The sequence below is a fragment of the Elephas maximus genome, chromosome 1 (assembly GCF_024166365.1).
Source record: "Elephas maximus indicus isolate mEleMax1 chromosome 1, mEleMax1 primary haplotype, whole genome shotgun sequence".
NCBI lineage: Eukaryota > Metazoa > Chordata > Mammalia > Proboscidea > Elephantidae > Elephas > Elephas maximus.
The window spans coordinates 80,697,198-80,710,033 of record NC_064819.1 but is presented as its reverse complement, the minus strand read 5'-3'; the positions used below and the strand labels follow the sequence as shown (position 1 = coordinate 80,710,033).

Genomic DNA, 12,836 nt, shown 5'->3' with positions numbered 1-12,836 from the left:
TGTAGTAAAGGAGAAGAGGCTGCCTATGACACAGTGGAACGTGGTTGCTTCATGGTCAGCAAATCCTGAGTGAGCACCTTGTTTTACTCCAGTTCCTCCTAACTTTATTGTGTTTAAGCACTCAGGTTGGGAAGGCCAAGGCGTGTCAGGGATCATGGTGCAACTGACTAACTATGAAACAATTTCTCCTTTCTGTGAGTAGAAAAAATCACAAGGAAAAGTATTCACAAAGAGAAAAACTGGGAAAGTATGGAAAAAAAATTGCCAGTATTCAGCTATGGGTCTGTGAGGAAACAAAAGATACATGAACTTGCTGGGGGTTGAACCCTGGGCCTTGAACATGCTAAGCACTTGCTCTACCACTGAGCTACACCCCTTGTCAAGCAGAGTTGTGAGGCTACACCATAATACTCACTTCAAGCAGGGCCTGTAGCATTTTAAGACATACGTTTTCACAAGTCAAAATCCATTATGCTCAACTCTTAGGGTCCTGGATTGGATCTTACCTCGTAGTTATGCCAGAAGAAAGAAAAAACATATTCTGGACCACATGACTCTGAGATCTTCCAGCAGTCATTTGCTTCTTCAAGGACTCTTTCAGCCAACTGCATGAGTGTCAGTCAGTTGAGTCCACCAGGAGAGAGGGTCAAGGGATTGAACATTCTGTTAAGTCTTCTGATTGTCTTCCTGAAAAGTCCTTCTTCTGTGCCTACGAAGCTTGCAGAAACACAAAAGACAGTGCAAGGAAGTAAAAAATTGAGTTCCGTTAGTGCTGTGAAAGAACGAAGATCCAGGTGGGGAGATAAGACTAGACGTTAATTAATTCACAGTATTTGATAAAAATGGAAGCCCTGATGATGCCTTGGTTAGGAGTTATGGCTGCTAACCATTAAAATCCACCAGCAGCTCATTGGAAACCTTATGGGGCCGGATCGGCTCCATAGCTGCAGGTTAATTAGACCCAAGAGAATAGTGACAAGTACAACCATGGCTCTTGCAAAAAGGACGTTGTCCAATACCTGGGTTTGGAAACGGGGTTTTGCCTCAGCGATGCTGTGACTCTGATTTTGAGAGAGAAGAAAGATGAACGCTCCTGTCGTTAAAGGGTATCTTTTAGACCTAATTATTTCCTTAATGAGGAAAGCATAAAAAAAGTGCTTTATGGGATGGACACAACCTTCAAAACAAATTTGCTCTTCATAAGCTTTCCCTGTGCCTGGGGAAAACTGCAAATTCCTGATGTGGTGTGACTGTTCATCTTGATGTGTTGAAGAAAATCCAAATCTTCTTAGATGGAAGGGACAGGTGTCCAGAATCTATAGGTTAAGCTACTGCTGGATCCGAAAGACACCCGTCCGGGAATTTCAGTGCAAGGAGGAGTGCAAGTGAGGAAGGGAGTGAATAAGATACAGTGGCGGGTTTATAGCAGGAGAAAGGAGTACGGTGAACAGAGGAGAGAAACAGTAGCAGAGCAGTAGATGAAAGACAGAAGAGGAATAGGGTTGGAGAAGGGTCTCTAAGAATGGATAGCATATGGACCATCCCGGAGGTAGAAAGGGACCAAGCTCACATCTTTAGTATGCTCCCTGCCAGCCCTCTGTAAGAGAAAGGCTAAAGAAAGTGTTTTCAAAGCCTATGACTCGCAAACAAATATGAATCATTTTGCCCAAAATTTTGTGACTGAGAGTATGTTGCTGCTCTTTCCATTGCTGAGCATATTGGAAAGTGCCCATGTGTTTGAATGTGGAATAGCAGCAATAGATATTGGAGGCTTTGGAAAAGGCCACAGGGAGGTCGCGTTGTCTAGATCCTGGTGTTAGCACAGCTAAGTCGGGGCTTGGAAGCAGAATCCTCCGATGGCTTTGAGATAGAATATCTTGTATTTACAACAACTTAGTTTTAGTGTGTTTGAGCTGAAAATTCAAGGGAAAAAATGAGAAAGAAAGGTCAAGAAGTGACCAACAATTTTTGCTTTAAATAGACTCTTACTGAATCCATCAAACTCCTGGATATCTCAGTGAACCAGGCCTCTAGGATGAGGATCTAGGATTCATGACCCTTTCTGGTGTAGTTGCATTTAGTTTTCCCATGATTCTTTCCAACTCATACACAAAACTGGCCCCAGCTTTCTCCTGGAGCAGCTCTGGTAATATTCACAGTGCATTTTACTATTCACGTAGTCTCTTTTCTCAAAGGGAATCTGAAGAGTAAGATTTCAAATGTGGAAAGTCTGATCTGCAAATCATTTGAGAGTTACTCATTCAGTGCAAACAGCAATCTTCTCCTCTGCCCTACTGTCAATAAATGAGCAAAATAGTCACTTAATGAATGATGAGGATGGCACCGTGTTGAGAGGTCAAGGTTGATGACGGAACTAAAATTTGGAAATTTTTAGAAAGATCCTCAGGTCTCTGGATTGTGGAGATGCTAGGTCGTTTCACTTTGGGAAAGGAGGATTGGATTTACCGCTTGTTATGTCGTTTTCTTTTTCTTTGGGGGCATTGGATAGGATTGGAAAGGGGAGAGAAGGAGTTTGATTTGGAACTTAATATACTTGAGATACTTATGAATTTAAGGTGCAAATTCATGTTAAGGTTTTATACATACAGTGATCCCTGAGACTAGAATGTTACAAAAATCTCTCACCTGGAGATTTGTATAAAGCATGTGGCCTTAGAGGAATGGGTCTCTGCACAGAGGTAGAGTGAGCCCTGAAGAAAGTCTATTATAATTTGAAGATTTGGAGCTCATTAAAGGTATTCATTGAAAACCAAGGAGTTAACTTTGCTTCTACAGTTGTCTTGAACTCTGGAGTTCTTCCTGGAATTTCTTAGAAGACCTAAGAAGCACCAATGTCCAGGTGAGATGACTTGTATCTCTTCTTTCCCAATTTCTGCCCCAATAAGTATCTTCTCCACAATCACAGGAATCGCACGAAGTCCCCTTATAACTTGGGAGGACTTCATTTCTCTAACAGAACTTGCCTTCCAGCTGACCTAGAAGGCAGCTCATCAGAGCAATGCAATGTGAGAGCTGTAAAGAGAAGCAAAGATCTCCTTGAAAGCCACCATTAGACAGACGTCAGACACAAAGATAAGCAGTCACTTGAGTATGGGCAGAATGATAGAGCAGGGGTTAATTAGGCTTTCACTTTTGTGAAGCACAATTAGGATACTTTGGGGGTAACTTTAAAGTTATTGGTTGACATTGTGGCTAGCGCAACCTGGGCTCCAAATATACTCTTGTATGTTCTTGATATGGAGGAATGCAGGGGTGTGTTCTTGTTAAATCAAGTTGTACTTTAAAGTCTCAAAAGTGAATTCTATGTGCTATTTGTGAGAAGGTCCAATCTACTATGTATAGTAGACTTTGAACATCTGAAAGGAGGAAATCTGGTAAGAATTCTTAAACTATAGGATTTTATGAGATATTAAAGTTGAACTTAGTTGAAGAAATATACATATGTTCCCTGCATTCTTTTCAGGAAATCCAAAACATTTATCTTGCATGTGTAATCCACATAAATCCTGGGAAGAATAGAAGCCAATGTGTTTTGGAAGGATTCTCAATAGTGAAAGTTTTTAAAAATGTTTTGAAGATAAAGAGTTGTATATTATGTCCTGCATTTTACAGACTACATGATCGACCATCCATATAGAACCTTTGGCAGAAGAACCATAACCATCACATCATGGGTTAGTTTCCAAAAGTTAAATAAGATTCTGCTATCATTTGTACAAATTGAAACATAAAGGGACCGGGAAAAAAAAAGAAGAAGAACAGTAACCATGAAGGGCCTGGAATTGATGGAGAAGATTAGGCATCCATATAAAGTAAAGAGAAAGGAACATAGCGACAACTTGTGATTCAAAGTTTCTTGCAATTAGAGTAAGATTCACTAATACCTTGAAGAAAAGACATAAAAACCCATTGAAATCTTGAAAAGTCAATACAAAAAAGTAATAAGTTAAGAGGATCATTAGTGAGTACACAGATTTCCTTCCTTGTCTTTTTGAGGCTGAGCCCATTTTAGATTGCCAAAGCCTATTTATTGTTAATTATTGATTTGTGAAAGAAGAAACTTCAACTATATTAATTCTCCCTTCTTTGGGTTTTGGGTTCTTGCAATACCTCAGGAATTAGTCACTGGAAGTCAATTCAAGAATCTTCTACTCATTGCACAATAAGAGATAAATGACCACAAAGGGACTTGAACCCTCAGTCCTCTAGATCTGGAATCAGAAACCTTATTCATTTACACCACACAGCCAACACTTTCTCCATTACACCACACAGCCAACACTGTGAGGACACTGTGCAAGCATATAAGTGAAAGTGTTGGTAAGGGAACATTAGGCTTCTGTTTTCAAATTTTTAACTTTGAAATTGGAGGCAATTTTAACAATATTCAAAAAAGAAATCAAATATCATCTGAAACCTCCGAGAACAATTACTTAAAATTAATAAACTGAGATTGTGAGATGATCAGAAGGGGCATATTTCTTCCAGAGCACCCTCAGCTAAGTCACTGATAATGATGATGCATTTGGGTGGAGATTTATGACCAAAAACTAAACTCTTCTATAAAGGCGTGCAGATGACAGCAAAAAGAGAGGGATTTCCAGAAGCTTGTACATTCAGATCTTTTGGTCTCAAAGATAATACAGTGTTCCTCTAGGGAGGAAAGTCTGGAACTCCAAACAAGAGCTCCATTTGTCCAAAATGTGTGCTTTCAAAGCTAGAAAAATATTGTATTATAATCCATTCATAATATAGCTTTTAAAAACTTTACCCTCTACCCACAAGTAGAAGCATCACCTGACATGGAGGTGGGTTGAGGTAGTGAGTTCCAAAACTCTGGGGAGAGTGGTCCTGAAGTGGGAGGTACAGTTTGGTGACTTCCAAGCTATATCAAATGGAGAGAAAGGGGCCAAAATAGCTTGGAGGGATGCTTGTCTCACTGAAATGCTAACTATCCCCAAGGTATTTTGCCTAAAAGACATGCCCTAGTTTTCCTGCAGATTGATCCATGAAACAACTTCAAGGTTATTTTGTGTGACCAACCCCCAGCTCTGCCTTGTATATTGGTAGGGTAGGAGAGACAAGAAATCTACAAATTCCTAAAGTTAAGTAATCACAAATTCTCTCAGTTTTCACATAGTCTTGGTTTCTTGGAAGTGTCAAGTTAGTTGGAAGAAATAAACAGTAGTCTTTTCCTGTCTGCTGCCCCGTCTTTCCTCCCCAGAGAGGTTAAGCTTTCCTTCACTCCAAAACTTCCTCATTTGTTCCCATATCCCTTGTACAGCATATTCTTCAGATTTAGGACACAATTCAAAATCTATCTTAGGTCATATTCTGGATGATATGTCTTAATACACACTAATTCATCAAGATAACTATCAAATTCCATTGGGCATGAATAGTAAACTGTATCCTTGACGTGAAGACCTGAAGGAGGAAGAGAAAAAAGGAGACCTAATAAAATGAAAAGAAGTAGGAGTGGCTCACAGATGGTAGAGAAGTTGCACCGTGAAGAATAGCAAGCATACAGATAGATGCAGAAGCTTAAACCCATGCACCTTTGCTTGCCCACTGTTGTGGGACATTCTCACCAGGCTTCAGTTTTTCTCTCCTTCAACTCCTTTCTCCTCTGCCTCCCAAGGCTGCTAGAAAGTCAATGCAGAGGAATACTAAGAAGAGTAGCATGAGCCTTGCTTTGAGAAGTATAGATGCAGGTGGGTAAATAAGAAACAAAGGACACTTGGTAAAAATGAAGCCCTCTGGGTGTAGTAGCAACGTAATCTGAAAACCTGCAGTGCTTTGTCTAGCCGAACAAGCCTATTTCTGAAAGTCTAAAGAGACAGAAGACAAGATAAAAGGAAGGGAAATTCTCCTAGCAATTGTAACGTCTGTTTGAAACAGAATCTTCTTGGCAAACGGGAAAATTACAAACCAATTGGCCTACCTAAAACCCCCATTATGGACTCAAGAAAAAACTGCAAGTAGGGGCCTGGGTAGCTCAGTCGGTAGAGCATCAGACTTTTAATCTGAGGGTCCAGGGTTCAAGTCCCTGTTCAGGCAGTTATTTTCATTTTATCCTCCTTATTTCTCTCAGAACTCTGTTGACATTCTGCTTCCTCTTAGGGAAACCCAACACGACATTTACTGTAGACTTCTTCATTCCTCTCTTCCTGGTTTGCTCAACAAGAGCCAGAGTAGAGCAATGAGAGCAGAGAAAGAGCAAAGACTTAAGCGCTCTTTTAGTAGCCAAAAGGCTGGCGGTTTGAACCCACACAGAGATGCCTCAGAAGACCGGCCTGGTAATCTGCTCCTGAAAGGTGAAAGCCTAGAAAACACTATGGAGCAGTTCTACACTGACCACAAGGGGTTAGTAAAAGTCGGGGCTCCCGAATCCTTCCAAATGAGATGAAGGTTTCTGAAAACAAACTTTGTTGTCACTGTGCCTCATCTTTTTGTAATTTAGATTTTTCGTTTGAATGCCCTAAGTGAGGGTCTCTAAAAAAAGAACTCCATTAAGAGACTCACATCGCCAAGTACTCAACACCTTGGCTCACAGCAAGTAGTCATTTGGAGGAGAGGAAAGGGAAAGGAGAAGAGAAAGCTGGGAGGGTGGACATCAGTTACAGAAACTCGCTTAAAATCGTCGTTCCATTAAAATCCCACAATGCCAATGTCTAGGGCTGCAAAGTCTCTAATCACACAGAGGTGTAGACCTTCTCGGGAGAAGGCGGAGGTGAAGTGGGGCTGTCTGGCCTCATGGGGTCCCTGATCCAGGCACAGTCCTAAGGTGAATAGCCTTATGGCTCCAGCAAACCACCACTGTGCCCTCTACTCACCCAAGGCCTGCTTTCAAGCACAGTAGGTCATAGACTCTCAAAGAAAGTATTCTCTCCTCTAACCTGGCCTTTGCACCCTGCGGTGACTCACCAAGCTGGCTTCCCAGCCCCTCAGAGGATTCCCTCCTAGGACGCTCAGAGGGCCTGGCCCGATGGCTGATGAACCTGTGAGTAGCTCTGGTCCCCAGAAGATTCTGCATGGGACTGTAGAAGGGCTGTGGGAGGCAGGGTGAGGCAGCAGGGCCCAGCTCCCCTAGGATAAGCAGTGAATGAAAATCCTGAGGGGATGCGGTGGGGGGAGCCGGACACTGGAGGGGACACTTAGGGACCCCGCTCAAACTGCCTTGGTGAGGTGAGAGTGGGCGGCTAGCGTGCTCTCTAATAGATTTTTTTTCTTTAGCTGTCTTCATGCTTTGTGATATCCTGGTATCATAAACAGACAGCAGAAGATGTGAAACTTAGGTTTCTGGTGTCCCTACTTGATGGACCAAAAGCCAAACTTGTTGCCACGAAATAGTGTAAAAGTCTTGTCCCTCACTCTCTCACAACCTTCCCAGTCACCAAGTTCCTCCTTGTACAAGGAAGCATAATTTCATGGGTATTCTCTCAGGGATATTTGTTTCCTCCACTTTTTATACAGATAAGGAAATTTCAAATACATTCCACTGTATCTTGGTTTTTTCACTTCATGGATGTTGTGACTTCCAAATCGATACAGAAAGAGCTTCTTTCTTCTTTGCTTGGCAGCAAAGAATTCCATCGTGTGGATATATCATAACATATATTTTGCCCATACAAATAATACTGCAATAAGAAACATTCCGTATCTGACAGTTCAAATGGGTGTGAGTACTTTCTATACATGGAATTGCTGAAGCAGTCCATGTGATGTGGGTTGATAATTCTGATAGATCTTGCATAATATACATTCCCACCAGCATGTCACAATGGTCTGGCTCCCACACTATTGCAACCACTTTGTATTCTAATACATTAATGACAATACCAATAATAACAAACCCATTGCCTTCTAGTCGGTTGATTCTGATTCATGGTGACCACGTGTGTTACAGAGTAGAACTGCTCCGCAGGGTTTTCTTGGCTGTAATCTTCATAGAAGCAGATTGCTAGGCCTCTCTTCTGCAGTGCCATTGTGTGGGTTTGAACCACCAACCTTTAGGTTACTAGTAGAGAGCAAAACTTATTGGCCACCCAGGAACCTTTATATCAGCGTAGGCCTTAGGCAAATGACACATTCAAATATTAACACAGACTAAACAAGCCATTGCTAGATTACATGAATCATATTTAGTCCAGTGAAGACACCCAGAATTTGGAAAACAAATAGCTATTACAGACTCCACTTGTAATTGATGCAGCAAATTAAAACTTCAGATAAGGGAGAAAAGAATTATATAAATGAAAATATGATAGAGATAGCAACTCAAGTCAATACCAATGGGTATATTATTTGATAAATGGTGTCTGGCTAACTGTGTTTTGTTCATTCTTTTCACATACCATGGTATATTCAATATTCTTCACCAACACCATAATGCAAAGGCATCTATTGTATTTCGGTCTTCCTTATTCATTGTCCAACTTTCTCATGTATATGAAAAAATATATATATATATATGAGGCAATTGAAAACACCCTGGCTTGGGTCAGGCACACCATTGTCCTTAAAGTGACATCTTTGCTTTTTAACACTTTGTAAGAAGTCTTTTGCAGCAGATTTACCAAATGCAATGGGGAGTTCAATTTCTCGACAGCTGCTTGCCTGGGGGTTGACTGTGGATCCAAGTAAAATGAAATCCTTGACTGCTTCAATCTTTTTCCATTCATCATGGTGTTGCATATTGGTCCAGCTGTGAGGACTTCTGTTTTCTTTATGTTCAGGTATGATCTATATTGAAGGCTGTAGTCTTTGATCTTCCTCAGTAAGTGCCTCAAGTTCTCTTCACTTTCAGAAGGCAAGGTTCTGTCATCTGCATATCACAGGTTGTTAGTGAGTCTTCCTCCACTCCTGTTGCTGTATTCTTCTTCATATAGTCCAGTTTGTGCATTATTTGCTCGATATACAGGTTGAATAAATTTGCTGTTGGATACAACCCTGACACACACTTTTACTGGCTTTACATCAGGCAGTGGAAACCCTGGTGTCATAGTGGTTAAGTGCTATGGCTGCTAACCAAAGGGTCAGCAGTTCTAACCCACCAGGTGCTCCTTGGAATCTCTATGGGGTAGTTCTACTCTGTCCTATAGGGTCATCGACTAGACGGTATTGGTTTTTGTGTTTTTTATACCAGGCAGTATCTCCTTGTTCTGTTCAAACAACTGCCTCAATCTATGTACAGGTTCCTTGTGAGACCACAAGTAAAAAAAAAAAAAAAAAAAAGTAAGTGTTCTGGAATTCCCATTCTTTGCAATGTATTCATAATTTGTTATGATCCACACAGTTGAATACCTCTACATAGTAAATAAAGCACAAAGTAGTCTCTGGTAGTCTCTGCCTTCAGCCAGGATCCATCTGACATCATCAATGATATCCCTCATACCACGTCATCTTCTGAAATCAGCTTGAATTTCTGGGAGTACCCTGTCAATGTACTGCTGCAATCACTTTTGAATGATCTTTAGCAAAATTTTACTTGTGTGTGATATTACTGATATCATTTGATAATTTCCTCATCCTGCTGGATCATGTTTCTTTGGAATAGGTGTTAAAAAGGGATCTCTTCCAGGCATAGAAAACTGAGCATTTCCAGAGCTGCATCCATTTGCTGAAACATCTCAGTTCGTATTACCTCAATTCCTGCACACTTGTGTTTCACCAATACCTTCAGAGCATCTTGGGCTGCTTCTTTCAGTACCATTTGTTCTTAATCATATGCTACTTTCTGTAAGATTGAACATCAGCCCATTCTTTTTGGTACAGTGACTCTGTGTATTCCCTCCATCTTCTTTTGATGTTTCCTGTATTGTTCACTATTTAGCCCATAGAATTCTTCAACATTGCAACTTGAGGCTTGAATTTTTTCTTCAACTCTTTCATATTGAGAAATGCTGTGTGTGTTCTTCCCTTTTGGTTTTCTAAATCCAGGTCTTTGCACGTGTCATAATACTACATTTTGTCTTCCTCAGTTGCGCTTCGAAATCCTCTGTTCAGCTCTTTTACTTCATCATTTCTTCCTTTCATTTTAGCTACTCTACGTTCAAGAGCAAGTTTCATAGTATTTTCTGACAACCATTTTGGTCTTTTCTTTCTCCTCTTTTTCATGCCTCTTGCTTTCTTTATGTGTGATGTCCTTGATGTCATTCCACAACTCATCTGGTATTTGCTCATTCGGGTTCAATGTGTTAAATCTATTGAGATACTCTCTAAATTCAGGTGGGATATACTCAAAGTCATACTTTGGCTTCCTGGACTTGTTCTAATTTTCTTCAGCTTCGACTTGAACTTGCATATGAGTAATTGAGGGTCTGTTCAGCAGTTGTCCCCTGAACTTGTTCTGACTGCTGATATTGAGCTTTTCCATCGTGGCTTTCCACAAACAGGAAATACAGGGAACACTTTTAGGCCATGAAAAGATTAATTTCTTTAGCTTTGTGCCTCAGGTTAAGACAACTATAGAGAAAATCAAAAGAGCTAAAAAGGAGGACTTGATTCTTTGCCACCCATAATACCAGACAGACTTTTAACAACTCAAGGTTGTAAAAAAGCCACCATGGAAACCTCTGGTGGCTATTTACCCAACGCATATTTCTAATCTCTGCCTTCACTTTCAAGCCGTATTAAGAATCAATATCTTCCACTGCTTCCTTAGTGCCTCCTGCCTAAAGCAGCTGCTGGAGACTCAACACCAAGCGACAGTACCGCAATGTTAGAGGAGCAGGAATCTCTGGAAATAACACTTGGTTCTTGACAAAAGTCAGCCAGCAGCACTTCAGGAACAGGGCTTATGTAATTCAGTGGTAGAGCTCATGTTTGCATGAATGAAGCTCTGGCTTCCATCTCCCGCACCTCTACACTTTTTCTCTGCTCCAACACAGTTTAAACCCAGTCTTGAAAGAATACGAATTCGCTTCTCCTAATATTTTCCATTCAATTCCTGCACACATAGTAAAAATATAACCCAGTGGGCTTCCTTGAATGTTCTTCATTTCTATGCTATGAGCTTCTATATCCCTTAACGCGACTGCGACAGCAGAAGGAAGAGGGCAAGAAAGGGGAGAAAAGAAGAACCAGATGCTAACAGAATCTCTTCAACCCCCCAAAACAAAAGCCTGCACAAGAAGCTCCTGTTTTCTAGTATAATTAAAGAAACAGAAAGAAAGTTAGGGGGAGCAGGTTTGAAAGGACGCTGAGGAGAGTTTTCTTTTTTTGTTGTTAACCAGCTAAACCCCAAAGCCCGGTAGTGAGGCTCCCTCTGGGCTACCTGGGGATATACTGATGTCTAAATTATTTCAGGGCAAAACTGAGTGCATAGGCTTTCCTCCTTTTTGTTTCCTCTTTTCCACATATTTTTTTCTTGACGAGGTGGTCCAGTGGTTAAGGCAATGGACTGCTAATCCATTGCGCATTGCACGTGTGGGTTCGAATCCCATCCGCCTCGTTCTTTCCTTAGCCCGCTGTACGGTGAGAATTAGAATCCATCAGCCGCTCCTTGGTAAACCCTAGGGGGCAGTTCTACTCTGTCCCTTACAGCCGCTGTGAATCTGTATCAAGTCCACTACAACGGGTTTAGTGTTTTTGTTTTTGGCTCCTGACATTTGCCTATCGCCGCCCAAGCGGTGAAACACAGCTTTGGACCATCTCTTCCCTTCGGCCAAGCACAGATTCTCCAGACAGACATCATTTTCCTCTTGCTCTTCATAATTTCACTGTATTTGGTTTGGAGCCCCAACATCATCTCAGAGAACGTTCAGGCGGCAGGCAAAAGCCACAAGAGATAAGAAGTCTCCATAAAGCAAGAGGAATCCATATCTGAACATGTTTTCCAGGGAAAATCAGTTGTCCTCATGTCAATTTTGACTCGTGGTGATCCCATATGTGTCCAAATAGAACTGTCCTCTATACAGTTTTCAGTGGCTGATACTTTGGAAGTAGATCACAAGGAACCTCTGGGTGATTGGAGCCTCCAATCTTTCAGTTAGCAGCAAGCAAGTGTTAACTATTTAAGTCTACCTAGGGACTCCTTTCCCAGGGGAAACAACCAAAATCCTCCTGCCACATAGGGTATCTAGAGAGCAGCTGATAGACTGGAACTGCCAGCCTTTGACTTAACAGCTAAGCTTTTCACCACTTGTGGCACTAGGACTCCTTCCAGGGATAGGGAGCAGTTAAAACCCAAGACATGGAAGTTTCAGTGAGAGGCATGCATTAAAAGTCAAAAATACCCACTGCCATGGAGCCCGTTCTAACTCATAGTGACCCGATAGGGTTTCCAAGGCTGTATATCTACAGAAGCCAACTGCCACATCTTTCTCCCACAGAGCTGCTGATGGTTTCAAACCACCAACCTTTCAGTGAGCAATTGATCACCTTTACTACTGCAACCCAACCGAAAAACCAAACCCATTGCCATCGAGTGGATTCCAGCTCATAGCGACCCTATAAAAAAAAAAAAATTTTTTTTTTTAGCCAGTGTTAGTTAATTCAAGTAGCTTCAGGTGAAACTCCCAATTATTTACCCCTTCTCCACAGTCTTCATGGTATTATGAATTTGCCAACCATCACATCAGGGTCCTGCCCCTCTACTCCTTCTGGCTGTCAGAGCCACAGTGGATAATCACTGGACAAAAATACAAAAGAGCAGAACATCACAGATCCTAAGTGAAAAACAGTAAGTACATGATGTCACAAACAGTCACTGTTCAAGCAAACCCTGTACCTCAAAACCCTGGTTGGGAAATCGAGTGGTGGCTTTGTCTTGTGAAACTGCAGCTAGGGTTCTGAGCACTACAAAGAACTAT

The 12,836-nt window shown here is 41.4% G+C and overlaps 2 non-coding genes across 2 annotated transcripts; both read left to right on the top strand.

The window, feature by feature from the left end:
* Nucleotides 1-6,008: 6,008 nt before the first annotated feature.
* On the top strand, nucleotides 6,009-6,081 carry TRNAK-UUU (transfer RNA lysine (anticodon UUU)). The gene has a single exon. It is a non-coding gene; the product is annotated as a tRNA-Lys (tRNA).
* A 5,313-nt stretch (nucleotides 6,082-11,394) lies between these two features.
* On the top strand, nucleotides 11,395-11,479 carry TRNAS-GCU (transfer RNA serine (anticodon GCU)). The gene has a single exon. It is a non-coding gene; the product is annotated as a tRNA-Ser (tRNA).
* Nucleotides 11,480-12,836: the final 1,357 nt, after the last annotated feature.